Here is a 13,539-nt window from a genome sequence, read left to right as displayed (position 1 = left end):
GACCTGACACACCGCAATCGCGCCGTGAGGTGAACGGCATCTACAGTACTTGGCGAACGCCGTGAGGGGAACGGCCAGCACGCTCACAAGATCGGGGCGAGAGAACTACATTACCCAGAGGCCCCAGCCCAGGTGCCTGGCAGCAGCGTCATCAGGCGGCGCCTGGGCCACAAAAGAGCAGCCGGTGCCCGCAGCACGGGATGCGCGAGGGCGGGCGCCAGGCGAAGCCCGGGCAAAGGGCAGGCCCTCTGTGGCCCTCAGAGGCCTGAAGAGACTGGACTGGGCCAGAGCCCCTGGCCGAAGAGCGACCCACATCCAACAGAACTGTAAGCCCCCGTTTGTTATACTTATCCTCCTATGGTGGCTTCTGTTAGGGCCTGATTGGGGCCAAACACACACCTTATTGGGTTTTGAAAGTGGGTCCTCTTTTCCCTTTATTTCCGTTTACAGTCTCACCCCTTTCAGAACTTGTTATAGCCCATGGAAAGCCGGGAAACTAGAAGCATGGCTGCGGCAGGCGCTAGGAAAAAATTGACTGGAACTCTCGACGATTTTATCGTCCGCACCAACTCCTTAATTGACCAAGGAATTGTATTGATGGAAAGAAGAGTTTCCCAAGAACTAGTAGCGGCTAAAAGGTCATCCCTGGGCCATATCGGTCCTGTGCGTACTCCTAACACCTCTACAAGCACTAATAACCCTATATTGATCCACGCTGAGATCCATAATGATACCAACAGCCAATCAGCAGCATTAGACCTTACACCTCCTGATGCACAGTCCCTGTCCCAAACCCAACCTGACCCTAGCCCCTCAGCCATTCTGGCTGACCCAAAACACAATAATTCAACCATCCGCAAGAGGGGGAAGCGGGAGGGGGCTATCCCGAAATGTAGGCAACCCAAGACCATTATCCCCAACACCAAGAAAGCCAGCGTAACAAAACTCAGAAGTACTGGCTTCTCTAATAATGAGACAGACAGCATAGAAGAGGGGAGGGAACCCGATAGAGTATCCAATGGGAACCATACGGGGATTGAAGAGCCCCGAAACGAGGCCCTATGCTTACCACTGAGTATACTCGATGACACCATCCTGGACAACACCATGGCTGTCATCCTTGAAGACAGCTCTATAGCTGATGAGACAGGAGCTGATAGACTGGGAGGTTCAGCTGGAGGGGATGAGCCCTTAGCCCACGCCCTGACCAATGTCATTAAACCCTTACTAGCTCCCCTAGAGGCTAGGCTCCTAGGAATAGAAAAATTGCTCCAAGAACTACAAAAGGACCTAAGACCTCAGATTTCACTCCGAGCTAATAGGGTAACTAACGCCACTGCCCCAGCTACTAACCCCCAACCAGCCATCAAACGCCCAGTGTTAGTAAAAAACAACATACCTAAGACTCCATTGCCGACCAATTCTAACCCTGAGTCCAAAAAAGGGGATGCCCGGCCCCAAGTATTAGCTGAGCACTATAACCAAGCTAAAACAAATATTCACGCAGCCCCCACCCCAAAACCGGATTCTTCTCATCCCGCTAAGAGCCAGAAGCGTCGAAACATCAACTTACCACCTGAAGCCTGTCGCTTTGTAATCGTTTTGACAGGTGTACCGGAATTGGCCCGACATCTTTAGAGCCTTTCTGGGCGCTTAAAAATAAGGTATGCCACTGGCTAGCAAACATCCACCCACTACCACCCAACACCCACAGTAACATCTTGATGGTTGAGAGAGCGCCTTGGGTGGGTCCTAACAGAAAAGTACTTCAGGGAGATTGTGTCATAGTGACTTTTGAGGACCCTCGCACTGTAGAGCACATTTGCATGGGGAAACCCAGATTCAATGGTACTGCGATCGTGGCTAGACCGCTGTCCTATTTTTACATGCCCGGGGAGCGGTTGGATAATGGCTGGAGCTGGCTGAGGGATACCAACCATACCCGGGGAGGGAGGAGGTATGAGGTGCGTAGGGACTTGAACAGCATCATCCCAGGTGGCAGGGTAGCAGAAGGATGGAATTTGTCACAGCGCAGAGGAGGGCGGCCTACCCACGGAGGTAGTCTGCGTAGCGACGAATGGTATGGCCCCCAGTTCACCCAACCTCCCATCCCCTGTTACAACCGGTACAGTGCACTGGAGGCTGTTGATTGACTCATGGAACCCCCGGGATCATCTTGCCCTCCTATAGCTTTAACGGAGAATGCAGAAAACCAAACTAGCAATTTACAGAGGCTAAACCCAGATTGTGGCAATCCAATGCCCTCTTTTTTGGTAACCGGGGAGGACAACCACAAAGAACAGGGCAACGATCGTATTCTATGTGAGAGAAGAATTGAGGTAGATTGCATTGCACCGCAGGATACCGGTATTGCTGGGATCGAGGAGCTCATAGTTTCCGCCAGTCCCAATATTCCAATCCCCACCGTTGGTCATGGGATTGAACCCGTCACACTTTCAATCAATGGTAAAAGTCGAGACTTGAGCGTTGTCTCTTGGAATGTCGCAGGTCTCGGGAACAAAACAGCTCTTCCTGACTGGAACGAACTGATAGGAAGGTATGACCTGTGTATCTTCCAAGAGACATGGTGCTTGGACCAGTATACAAGCCCGGCTATTCCACTTTCCATGTCCCTGCAACTCCCTCTAGAAGGGGTCGCCCGTCTGGAGGTCTGCTTGTCTGGGTTAAAATCTCATTAAACTGTAAGATCTCTCACTCCCCTAACATCTCTCATGACATGATGAGGCTAACTATTCGGATTCCCCAAGCCCCAGAGACTCTGGAAGTTTTTAACATCTATGCTAGAGGTATACCGGGGGGTGGTAAATCTCCAACCATAGCTCTACTTGCAGACTCACTCTGTAACTGTTCCCCGGATACACTGCCGTTAATTGCTGGCGACTTCAACTGCACATTTGAGCCGTTGGCTGTCGACGGCACGGCAGGTCTATTGGAGGAAGATGCGAGATGGGGAATCCCGCAATTGACGACTGCGCCGATCAAAAAGTAGACACCTATCACTATCCAAATAAATGCCTTGGTGTTGGAACATGCTCTGGTAGCAGTGAACGGACGCACGCCGTCTGACTTCTCTGGTGCCTGTACCTATAATAGAGTTAGTTGTCCCAGCAGAATTGACTACATTCTGGTAGATAAGAGACTGTGGAAATTTGTGTTGGATATGGTGGTTATCCCTTCTATCCATAGTGACCACAACCCCCTATCCCTTAGCCTGCGCCATCTGATGAATATGGGGAACCCCCCGTCTAGCAATAGATTAACAATGGCGACAAGAGAAATAGTACCCTCGAACTGCAAAAGGTTTATCAAATGGCACAAATTTGCCATTAAGGAGCAAAAGATAAATGCCCTGGGGGAAATCGTTAAAGATCAGACGGAGAAGCTTTCCACACTCTGTGCCGATGATCCCGGCTCTGCCCAGGTCAATATGGTCTATGAGGAGACAATAGATAGGATGGCCGCTCTCTTCCTTGAAGGAAGTGGGACAAGCCGGCTGAAACGTAGGAAGCCCGCTGTCAGGTGGTATAACCACGAATGCAGAGTGGCAAAGTCTAATTTGATCTGTGCTATCAAAACCCGAGATCCAATTAAGGTCCGCCTAGCTCGTGCCGTGTATAGGCGCACACTATTAGTGGCAAATGGGGCTTGGGATGATTCCCATTGGGAAGAGTTAAAATTGGCTAGCCAGAATAGGAATGGGGAACAATTCTGGGCTCTAGTGAGAAATAATAACGATGATGGAACAGACCCACTACCTAACCACATCACGGATGGGGAATGGTTTGACCACTTTAGGAAACTGTATGCAGGGGTAGGGGTCCTCGAGAACATCGAAGCGACAGCTGAACGCACACTACCCCACCACGATATACCTCCATATATTGATTCAATAGGGCAGAGGGAGGTAGAGTCTCCAATTAGTAAAATCGTTCAAGGCAAGGCACCGGGCCAGGATGGCATCCCTGCCGACCTGTACCGTGCCAGCCCTAAGCAATGGTCCAAATTCTTCTCCTTTTTGACCAATGCCCTCCTCCTTGGGTCCCCAGTCCCAAACTCATGGAAGGGAGCAGAAGTGATCCCTATATATAAGAAGGGGCCAAGGGGCGACCCTGCCAACTATCGTCCGATCAGCTTGATCGATGCTGGTCAGAAGGTGGTTGGCAGAATCCTCCTTGAAAAGATCCTCTCCTGGGCAGAGGAGAACAACATTATCTCCCCCTTCCAGGCGGGGTTTAGGGCCTGTACAAGCACCGTAGACCAGGCTTTCAGGCTGTTACTACTGCATTGGAAGACAGTCTCGATTAGCAAGGGTGGTTTGTCCCTGGCCTTTATCAATCTGAAGACCGCGTTCGATCTGGTCCCCCGAGGGCGGTTGTGGGCGGTCCTTCATGAGATGGGGTTCCCTCTGCCCATTCTGCACCTGCTGGCCCGCATGCATGACGGAACTTACGCACGCATTCGGTGGGGTACGAAGGAGCAGATAACAGAAAAAATCCGGTGAACAGAGGCGTCCGCCAAGGATGTGTTCTGGCGCCGACCCTCTTTTCCCTATTTGTCAATGGGGTGGTTTCTTTTCTATCTGACATTGATGCTGACGCCCCTAGTTTGGCCGGCGTGAAGGTCCCCGCCATGCTCTTTGCCGATGACACGTTACTTGTTTCCAAAACACCCATGGGGCTTCAAAAACTGTTGGATCGGTTTTGTGTCTTTTGTAACTTAAGGGGATTGGTTATCAACACCTCTAAAACTAAGCTCCTATATTTTAATCCCAGTAGAACAGCTAATCGTACGCTCACCCTCAATGAAGAGCCGCTAGAGCGGGTCAAAACATTCGATTATCTTGGGATTAGGATATCCGACCAACTTAAGTGGAAACCCCACATTGAAAAAATGGCTTTAAACCACAAACGGGTCATCGGCGCCATAAGCAGGGAGCACAGATCCTCAGTCTCAAGACTTATAGCCCCACCCTAGAGATCTATTCAGCAAAAGCAGTAGGCAGTGCACTGTACGGGGCAGAGCTCTGGGGCCTTAATAATGTTGACCCCCTTGTAATGGCCGAAAACCAATTCTTTAAGGAGTTGTTGTCCATCCCCAGGAGCTCCCCTAGCAAGCCCATTCAATACGACCTTGGACGCAGATCTATTGAAGATCTTATAATTCTGCGTCCGCTCCTTTATTGGGCTCGCCTGTGGCGTACACCAGAGCTAGAGAGCTACGCAGACGGCCTCAAAGAAATCATGAGCTTGCAGGGGGCACACAAAATAGTCTGGCTTTCTAAAATAAAGGAACTTCTGACGGCCATTGGCCTTTGGGTGGCGTGGGAGTCCAGTGCATCATTGGCCAAACTAGAAGTCAAGCGGGCTTACTGGCGGTGGGTCGACGCCCAAAAATCTAGAGCGGATAACTTGGGCAGACTCACCGATGAGTTTTGACTGCACAAAACTGTACCCTTACTTGAACCCTACATGGACTTTATTAGAAAACCCAAAGATAGGGCATTATATGTACAGTTTAGAATAGGAACCCTACCAGTCCGCAAACGCACCTCCAAATGGAAACCCCCTACCAGACGCTTGCCACCTGTTCGCACTGCAGCACTGAACTGGAAACTATCCCACATGTCTTCTTTGTCTGGAGTGCCTACAACAAGCCTAGATCCAAATGGCTAAAACCAGTCTGTCGCCTTCTTGAGACCAGAGACTATGCCCCAGCACTAAGAATTCTACAATCTAATCCTAACACAGTATTGGCGTGCGGGGTAGCCAAATTCCATAGTTGGGCGTGGGTGATCAGATGTAAAGCTATGTGACGAACCCTCTCCTAGGCAATCGCTCGTTCCTTGCCTCTTTTAAATCCAAAGCTGTAAATTGTTTAATACTGTTTTAAATTGTCTTTTTAACTATTTATTAAGTGTTTTTTAACAACATGAATTGTATTTCTATTGTCATGTGCTTTTAAGATATTGTTATATCGAAATAAAGCTTTCTACTACTACAGACATCCACACTTCCGGAAATCAAACAACACTTCTCTTTACTTAAAGAAAGCAATGATTTGCGAGATTTCTTAATGGGGCCTCGCAAACCACGGCAAAAACGTTTCATATACGCCGGTATATACACTGCGTACAACGAAGCTTGGAAAATAACGCAAATGGAAACTGCACAAAGAATACGAGAAATTGATCGTATTAATTTAGAGAAAGCTCTCTCTGTAGTGGACAATGGGTTAACAACTCTGTCCTCCAGAATATATTCATTGGACAGCATTGTATCGCACCCGTGAATGAATGACGTGTGGAAAGACGTTCAACTGAAACGTCAGCAGCGTGCGACCAAGGAAAACTTTGCTTGCCTCATGACTGCATGCGCCGAAGCAGCTTCTGAATACGAGATGCTGGAGCACGGCCACCAAAGACTTCACGTGCCTCTAGACTGCTTGCACCGGTGCAACTTTTTAATAGGAGGTGCTCGCTGCCGTCTCAGCGAGTTCGCACAATTCCGTATGTAAATTTACAAAAAATTGTGAGTTTCTCAAAATGACAGTACCTGTGGGATTGCTTTTTCACCCCTTTATTCATGCGGTGAGTTCTCTCTCCATCCCACGTAGTATCACACCACTTAGTGAGATTAGACCACCCAGGCTGTGTGCGCTTATTCTAGTTGTCCTTCAAATTCTTCAGCTTTAACTCGTCACCAAAGTGTGCTGAAACAAAGTGCAGGTCTCACACAGCAGATATTGAGGAATACAAATACGTTTTAATAAGGACACTGCCTGGCGTCAGTCCTCCCCAAGGTTCCAGCATCAAGTGGCACCAATGGAACTCCCTTAGCTTTACATTCTAATGAACAGTCATGGTAACAGAACACATGCAAATAAAAGAATGGAGTAGAAACATAACACGTTGCAGGCTATAAGAGCAAAGCATTGGTCACAAATAGAAGCAGTACTGCAGTTTACCTAAGTGCTGCCGGAAGAGGTAACAACAAATCAAATTTGGGGAATATGATTGAAAGTGAAAGAGAAACCATGTATGAGAGATGTGGGGTCAGTGAATGAATGTGGCCTGAGTTAACCCCGTGAAGAAAAGCAAACCAAATAAAATAGGGCTGAATAAGGGTAATGAGTAGGTAAAAAAAGGGATAGCATGTAAAGGGGAACAGGAGTACACAGCTGGATAGCTGTCCTCCATGAAACTAAAACAACATGCCCTTGCAGCTAGAGACCCGCGTAAATTCTGGTCAATTGTAAATACTGGCTCGGCGGAGCCAGCAGTTGCCGTTGAGGCAAATATAGCTGCATGTGCATGGGAGGACCACTTCTGGACCCTATATAACAGGAGATGGTAACTTGGAGGGGGGCATAGGGGTGTATTCCGCAGATCCCACTTGTCGAATGGATGTTGTGGACTTTACGGTTAAGGAGGTCACTGAGGCAATACTTAAACTGGCCCCAGTAAAAGGCCCGGGGCTGGATAAGCTCCCGGGCGACCTATTTAAGAATGAACCCACAATATGGGCTCCATATTTGTTAGTCATCTACAATGCAGTCCTTAGAGGTATGCCGGCACCTAGTACTTGGCTGGGTGTAGAGATTGTGCCTATTCATAAGAAGGGCTCTCCTCTGCTCCCAGCCAATTACAGGCCCATCAGTCTGATTGATGTGCCGCAAAAAATCTTTGGCAGGCTAATTTTAGATCGCCTTCAGGACTGGATGGAGGAAAAGTCCTTATTGAGTCCGTATCAGACAGGGTTCAGAAGAAATATATCCACAACGGACTAGATTCTCCGCCTAACCCTGCTATTTTGGAGGACTGTCAAGATTGAGGGGGGATGTCTATACACGGTTTTCGTGGATTTACGTGCTGCCTTCGACTTGGTCCCAAGAGGCAAGCTCTGGGCAGTACTGGATGAGATGGGTATTCTCCCCCAACTCTTGAATATATTAATACGGCTCCATCAAGAACATTTTGCTCAGGTGAGGTGTGGGAGGAATGGTTTGCTGTCCTCAAAATTCCCTGTTGGCAGGGGGGTAAGACAGGGGTGCGTTCTAGCACCCACCCTTTTCTGCCTCTATGTTAACGGGGTAATTTCTCACCTAAACGGGATTCTAAACATAGATGCCCCCAAGCTAGCCGGCAGCAGGGTGCCAGCAATAATGTTTGCCAATGACACCCTGCTGCTGTCAAAATCCCCAATGGGGATACAACGGATATTGGACGGGTTTGTGGCATTCTGTGTAGAACGAGGCCTGGAAATCAATGCCTTGAAAACTAAATTTATGATCTTTAATTCCCCAGTAACCACACGCCCAAACCCTACAATTGGAGTGACTAGGCTGGAAAGGGTTGAGATTTTTGATTATTTAGGGGTAAACAAAACTATGACGTGGGCCCCTCATCAAATCAAATCCAAACTCAAACAGACACAGCTAATAGGAGGTATTTTTAAGCTCTCTAATTCCTCCACAATCAAACCTATTGGTCCTCCCATCGAGATCTACAAAACACAGGTAAGAGGCGCAGTCACCTATGGGGGTGAATTATGGGGGCATGTATGTAGGTCTGACATTGTCATCACAGAAAATAAATTCCTCAGACAACTACTAGCCTTGACCCCTAGCACCCCCCTGCTACCTCTTAGACTCGATATGGGTCTTAGGCCGATAGACGAGGTCCTGGGCCTCAAGCCATTGACATTTTGGCGGAGGTTATGGAGCACACCGGAGCTCCTGGACTACAGGCAGGAACTCCTAGAAATGTTTAATCTGGCTAATGCGGTGAAAATTCCATGGATTGATTATATTCAAAATGAATTTATTAAACTAGGGGTCCCAGAACTGTGGTACGACCCCGAAATGGCCTGCACAAGGGTTTCAAGAAAGAGCTTATCTAAACTCTTTTATGAAAATAAATTATCTATTTCCATACGCAATGTACAAACCAGCACCTTAACGGATTGTTTTCTAAAGGAAAAAGATTGTTACAATTTTGAATGTGTCCTGGATGATATTTTTCCAGTTTTAACTAGGAAGTTGTATTTACAGTGGAGGTATGGTACTTTACCAATTAGAGCTTTTACCAACAAATGGTCTCCATCCTCCCCGGAAAATTGTCCCAGTTGCGACTGTAATTTGGAAAATGACCTGCATATCATGTTTTTTTGTCCTACCTATCGAAAAATAAGGAGGTATTGGCTTTTGCCTTGATACAGAAACATGGGAATCACACACTGCATACAAGCCTATCGTATTTTAAAAACAGACTTATCTAGCACGGTTGTTTTCGGTGTAGCAAAATTCCTTGCTGCAATATGGGTCAAGCGCAAGGCTCTAGTAAATAATGCCTAATTTTAATGTTTCTACATGGACGTTTTCAAAATACTTTTATAATTGATGATCCAGATGTTTATTGATTGGTTTTGAATAACGTATTATATTAATCTTTGTGTCTATTTTGTATTATTCATCACCCAGGTATTTTCAAGATTTTATATATTGTAGTTTTTATCATTGTATGTACATCTTTTTGGGCAAAAATCGCCGAAATAAAGATTATGAAATGAAATGAAAACAATATGCAGGTTTGGAGTGGGGGAATATTTTTAAAAGTGAAATGGCAATTTAAATGAGTAACTTCATGAAGGGTTAATAAAATATGGAGATTTCACACATTTCAATGTTAGCGTTTTTACTGTGCCATATGGAGCAATGATTCATACCACTTTCTTTTCTCTACTTTCTGTAAATAATCTTTTCTGCTGTGGATGGTTTTACAATTACATGTGTGCTGTACGTCTTAAACCAAGAAAATACTATAGACTGTGCTGAGAAGATAAAACAGAACATTTCACTTACAATTATAGCTCTTTTGCAAAATACAAGGTCAACAGTTGGACTGTTTGTGAAATCTTGGCAGCAATTCTTGACAGCAGAATCTATGTGTAGGACACGCAACTTTTATCCCCTATAAAAGTCAAACACCTTTTATTACACTAAGTGATTCCAAGGTATTGTCAAAAGGGAAAGTGTCACTTGGCTGCCTCGTGTACTGGATGCACATTTGTACAATATAATAACCATTAGTACTGTGAACCCTCCATTGCCTGTACATTTACAGAAAGTTATTTCATTCCCATGTACCCAACATGCTATCATACATTGTGGCACGACATTTTGCCCTAGAATGCCCAAAGCCCGAGGAGTTGTTACAAGACCACATGGCAAAATATCAGCAGCTATTTGGATGTCTGCCCTTAAAGAGATTTTGATACAGCCTGCCATATTCAAATACTCCTGCTTTTAAAACCACAAATTACTTTGCATTTGAAACCCTATTATTGGCGAATTCTTTCAAAAGTGGGCTTGTAGACTGCTGAGAGATTAGTGGATTACCCGTTTTTTTGGCTAAGAAAATACAATTCATAAGGTTTTCAAGCCAGGACTAAGGGGCATATTATCAAGACAGGCGATAAAATTATCGCCGTTTTAGCGACAGAAAACTGCCGCTAAAACGGCGATAATGGGCTTGATAATATGCTCTATTGAATTCCAATTAAAGCCCATGTTAAATGGAACACAGCGACTTTGCGGGTGTTTCGGCGGGACGAAGGCTTTGTGGATGGGCGCCGGCTGTTTTAACACGAACGGCCTACTGGAACACAGTGCCCACATCCTCTTCCCAGGGACATATAGGACCTCTTGTCCTTTGGATTTCCGTAAAATATTTCAGAACATGAAATGAGTTATATACATATTAAGGTTGCGAGACCGACCCCTCCTAATATTTAGGAATCCTGCAAAGCTTTGTCCTCATTATTCAAAATTTCACAGTTCAACCCTGACTGTTCCAAACTGGATGGAAATATATACTCCAGCTTGCATATCGGGATACTGAGTCTGGGAAGGCGCTCTCCGGACTCTTTCCTGTACATTCGCTCCAAAAGTGACGAACCACGATTGCAAAAGCCCTGAAGAAGTCCCAGCTTGGGACGAAACGCGTCGGCTGTATGTTGTACTGAAAATTGAAAATAAAGATTACCAGAAGATTACCAACATCTTTTTGAGAAAAGAATTCTTTCTTGTGCTAATATCATTTACACTTATTTCTTGTCTCTTGTGGTGCACCTTTGCGGTTGTTTCATTGTACTTGGATTCCCTAGGGAATAGGCACAGTAACGATGGGTGCCAGCCAGTGTGCACACAACTCCCTTTAGTAACTCAAGGGCCACTTAATATTTCGGGGAGAAAGGTAGTCAGGTGCTGACATTAGGAAGGGTCCATCGACTTACCCATGTTAAATGTGAATGACATCTAACATGGGCTTCAAATGAAATTCCATAGAGCATATTATCAAGCCCATTATCGCAGTTTTAGCAGCAGTGTTCTGCCGCTAAAACGGCGATAATTGTATCGCCTGTCTTGATAATATGTCCCTAAGTTCTGTAGATAGACATTTTAGTTCGTCCACGGAAAGGTATCTTGACGCAAAATTCCTGGAATCTTGGACAGGAATACTATGGCACCAACCACTTTCTGCACACTGCAGATTTTTAATTTCAATGTCCCTTGTTGACTTTAGGTCAGTTTTTGTCCGACCAAAAAAGTAAACTATGCATCAAGTATTTATTTTGCAAGAGGCATTTAAAAAAAAGTAATATTAGCACTATAATTATACCACTTGGTATAAACTGGATTGAGCACTAGAGGGAGCAGTAGAGAAAAGCTGCACCTGTGAAATGGCTCAAACTAAAAACTCGTCTTCTTTTAAAATATGCTTAATTAGCTTAATTTTACAAGTTGTATATTCCCTCATAAAATAACCAAGTTGCAATGTTAAGTCCCCATACATTAATTCAAACATCCACTTATTAGCAAGGATCACTGAATGACTTGAATCGAGCTGAAGCAAGAACTGATGGTATTAGTACTGGCAAGTACGAAAAATATTTTGGGGTAAAAATTAGTTGGCGAATTGAGAATTGCAAGCTAGTGATAGTGATTTCAGATACATAGAATGACTTGGGAAATATATTGACCTTGTGCCTCTAATAGAGCAATTTCTTGTGGCTTAAAGCATTTTAGGCCTTATTTAGAGTTTTACAGATGTGGGACTTCTGCCCAAAAATGGCCTATGTCCTGTCTGCCGTCTTACAAGTATATCAATGTCAACAGCACTCTTTAATAAATGCCCTACATCAGCCAAGCTCAAAATAAGTTTCTCTGGGCCAGATGTAGGTATCCAAATACTGGTCGGTAACGGCTGAAAATACCGATTTTTGGTCGTTACCGACCGGTATTTGGATACTGAGATGTAGGGCATCTTAAAATACAGATTCTGTAATTTTAACGAATCAGTAAATTTACCGATTCGGTAAAATTACCGAATCTGTATTTTGAGATGTAGGTGGCACTGTAAACAGTGCCACAGGGCTTTAAGGATTCGTTATTTACCACCAACTATTAGTTGGTGGTAAATAACGAATACCTGTGTATATGCAAATCTGTGCATGTACACCTGTGCCATGTGGCACACATACATGCCCTTAGTGCACATGGCACACAAGCTCTAATCCGGGGTGCAACAGGGTGCCAAAGTGACACCCTGCCACCCTTGAATTATTCAGTATTTACCGAATCGGTAATTACCGATTCGGTAATTGACATTCATTCCGATGGGCCTCCATGCCCATAGAAATGAATGGCAATTACCGAATCGGTAAATACCGATTCGGTAATTACCGAATCTTACCGATTTGGTAAAAAATACTGAATATTTACCTACATCAGATTTACCAATTCTAAAATACCGAATCGGTAAAATTCGATATTTTAGAATCAGTAAAAATTATTTACTTGCATCTAGGTTTCAGAGGATGTTTAACTAATTATCACCTAGCTTCCAACTAAGTACTTATTAGAAACATTACCATTGATCCAATAGGAACAGAAGTATTTGAAAGGCTTTAAAAAATACTCTAATTTCTTCTACTCATTTAGGGCCAGCTTTTGCGCCAGCTAGCATATACAGAACATACATTTACATCAGATTTGACTTAGGTTACAGGCGGTTTAAGACTTAAACTATTGTGTAAGACACAAGGTGCTCAGAAATGTTTGATACCTTTGATATTATCCTTTCTAATATACTGTGTACTGTGGTCATTTAATATTGATTAACTAGTTAATATACTATGAATATAATTCATGAGAAAACTAAATGTCATGTATGTCCATACCGGACCAGATTCTTAAACACACAAAAGTTGTTTATGTTCTAATCTGATAGTTTTTTTTATTATGGATTCTATAAAAAATGTAGAAAAAATCTGATGGGAAAGTCACATTTCTGATTTATAGTATCAGGAATGAAAATGTTTGCGGGTGTTTCTTGGTGGGTCCACCTGTGAAATCTGGTAAACACTCACAAACTCATAGATTCACCAACAATTTGCAGTTAGTTTCCTCTCTTGAAAACGCACGAAGATATGCTCTTCAATAGGATAGAAGTAAGTGTGT

The sequence above is a fragment of the Lissotriton vulgaris genome, unplaced genomic scaffold (assembly GCF_964263255.1).
Source record: "Lissotriton vulgaris unplaced genomic scaffold, aLisVul1.2 SCAFFOLD_870, whole genome shotgun sequence".
Classification (NCBI taxonomy): Eukaryota; Metazoa; Chordata; class Amphibia; order Caudata; family Salamandridae; genus Lissotriton; species Lissotriton vulgaris.
The sequence above is the reverse complement of the archived record's forward strand: the minus strand, read 5'-3'. Positions refer to the sequence as shown.